This window comes from Sus scrofa, chromosome 13 (genome assembly GCF_054392235.1).
Source record: "Sus scrofa isolate SSC_HxYL_T2T_F1_AM1 chromosome 13, Sscrofa_HxYL_maternal_Yorkshire_Landrace_v2.0, whole genome shotgun sequence".
Taxonomy (NCBI): Eukaryota; Metazoa; Chordata; class Mammalia; order Artiodactyla; family Suidae; genus Sus; species Sus scrofa.
Genome location: NC_139395.1, coordinates 65,339,869 through 65,342,937, shown reverse-complemented (window position 1 = coordinate 65,342,937; position 3,069 = coordinate 65,339,869).

The window sequence follows — 3,069 nt, the reverse complement described above, 5'->3', positions numbered from 1 at the left end:
TGCATCCTCATGGACGCTATGTTGGGTTCTTAACAGCTGAGTCACAATGAGAACTCCATCATATTTTCTTGATCCTGGAAAGATCAGAAGGTTTAAAGTCAGAGAGAGCAAAATTAGAGTCCTAGCTCCTTCACTGCTGGTGAGTGACTGGAGAATTTGCATAATCTCCTTCAGCCTCACTTTCTTCATGTGAAAAGTGGGTAAAATAGGAACTTCCACCATATAGACGGAGACAAAGAAAACAGTGAATGGGAGGAGCTTAGTGTATAGTAATGGCTTACAGTTAGATATTATTGTTACTTTTATTACTACAGGACATGACTCATCTGTATGGTATTGTAGTGCTTTAACCTGAGTTATTTTCTATGGTGCTATAGTGAACATTCATTGAACTTTCTCTAGCTTTTTGTAATTTTATTGCTGTGGTTGTAGTCAAGCAAAAAAAAAAAAAAAAAAAAAAAGAAGAAGAAGAAGAAAAGAAAAAAGATTGATGTCAACAGATATTTTGAATCCTTTCCAGGTGAAAAAGGTGAAAAGAAGGCAGTGTTGCTATGCCTTCAAGAATCTTGCAATGCAGTAGAAACCTAAACTTAAATACAAAATACTAGATAGAGGTGTGCCAGGCCTTGGTGCTCAATTGCAGAAACAGATGGTGTGGAAGAATTCCCTGGGGCTTAAGAAATCCAGGAAGTAGCACTGTGGGCAAGCTGAGTAAATGACCTTGATCAAGACTGTATGGGAGCCTCAGTAGGCTTCCACACCTGTTAGAGAGATCAGTGAGCATTAGACGCTGTGACCACAAACTTCTACCTTCCAGTTGCTCCTGACTGCATGATACTAAGCTGTCATATTAATAATAATATGATTAGTCATTGATCATAACTGATATTCAGTAAACATTTGTTCATGTCTTTTTTCCTTTTTTTTTTTGTTTTTGTTTTTGTTTTGCTTTTTAGGGACACACCCACTCCATATGGAAGTTCCCATGCTAAGGGTCAAATCAGAGCTGCAGCTTCCAGCCTAGGCCATAGCCCCAGAAACTTGGGATCCAAGCCATGTCTTCGACCTACACCACAGCTCTCGGCAATGCTAGATCCTTAGCCCACCGAGCGAGGCCAGGGATCGAACCCACATCCTCATGGTTACTAGTCGGGTTAGTTACCACTGAGACACAACGGAAACTCCTGTTCAAGTCTTTTTAAAATTAATTTGTTGAAAACTCTCGAGAGGTTTAAAAATAAAGACATGAAAAAAGCTGTATATAGATGATTCCTTTCTTCCTCTCTCCTAAATTGTGAACCATGCTTCTCTGTCGTTTGATTATGACTTTTTTCTCTACTAAACATTTCGACCTTTATCATAAAATCATCTGAAATAAAACGAACTCATGTGGAATCCTTACTTTACTTCGGACTATGTTTGAAATGCTCTTAGTAACAGCTCTTTGTCACTATTCATTCAATGGGATCAGATGCAATGGAGAGGATTTTCTGGGGCTCTTCTGTCCAAAACTGTGCTTCTAGATAGGAACACCCAGAATATTTATCTGTCTGTATGTAAACCATAGTGATTAGCCTAATAGTTTTTGATGTTTTTCATTTGAAATGAAATAAGTCTGTGTAGATTTTGCTTGCATGTCACTGTTACTTTCACTACCTGCAAGGACAGGTGGCTGTTTCTTATCAGTCTTTTGAACCAGTGGGAGTGCCTGGTGTCATCTATCAAAATGCCACCACAGTGAGTCAGGGTGTCAGTTCCAAGGCAACTGCAGGGCCAGATGCCTTTGCAGACATCCTTCCTAGGCCAGCAGCTTTTTGTTCTTGGGCCTCAGCTTCCTTCTTAATAAATGTGTGGGTTTGGACTATATGATCTCCAAAGTGCCTGCTGGTTTTTTACCACCTAAGGGTGTTGTAATGCTCATTGCCGCTAATGGAAAGGTCTCCAAAAAGTTGCATTGCTAGGGACCCAGTGCATATGAGCCCATTTTGAAAAAGAAGTATTTAACCTTAGTAGTTTCCACCTTCAGAGTTGTGTGGGCAAGAAAAAGAGTTTTTGGGTTGATATTGAGACATGTGACCTGGAGAGAGGCTGGTGTCTCCTGCTACAGACTGTGAACCCTATCCCGCCGTTTACTGCCTGGCACTGACTTTCAGCTCAATGAGTGCTATTGAGGGGGATAATAAAGGACAAAGAAGAGATTAAATATCATAATTTATTAATAGCAGCTTCTTTTATTGAGTGCCCATTAGGCTTTGTGTATTCCATTTCAGTGGTTCTGAAGCTTTATTTTGCACAGAATCATCCAGGGCTTTGCAGAAGGTTGAGGGTGGGGCCTGAACATTTGTGTTTGTAACAAGGCCCCTAATGATGCTGAGGCAGCTGATTAGGGACTGTATTTTGAGAACTCCTGTGGATTTCACTTAATTCTAGTCTTAGAGAGTACACATTATTATCCCCAGTTTACAAATGAAGACAGAGACATACCCAAGGTCTTGTAGTCAATAGATGGAATGTTAAGGATTTAACTGTTCTTTCTGACTCTAAATCTCATTTGTCCCACACCAAGAAAGGTTGTGTGTTAGCATGTGTATTTGGAATATGCTTGTTTTTCTGTATTCAGCCATCTAGACAGAAGTACACACACACACACACACACACACACACACCCCCATCTGTCTACATATCTTCCTGTCTATCTCTGGCTCTGGAAGAAAATAGTCCAAAATTTTATCGTCTTTAGGTGATATGTTTGCATATACATAAATTGTATAAACAAATAATGTATTACATCTTTATTTTCACACAGCATAACGACATTATACACTGGGTAAGATTTCCCTAATTAAGTGCATTTAATCAAGATTTTAATTACAAAGAAGTCGTTGAACCCAAGGGAGCCTTGCTCAGTCAGCACTACCAGCCCCGCCTCCTCCCGGCCGACCCCGCCTCTCGTCACTGGCCCCGCCCCTGTGAGGACCACATCTCCTCCTCGGCAGCCCCCCGCCCTCTCCCAGATGGCCCCGCCCTACCCCTTCGCTCCGCCCGCCGTGGGGGCTCCTGGGAAGAGGC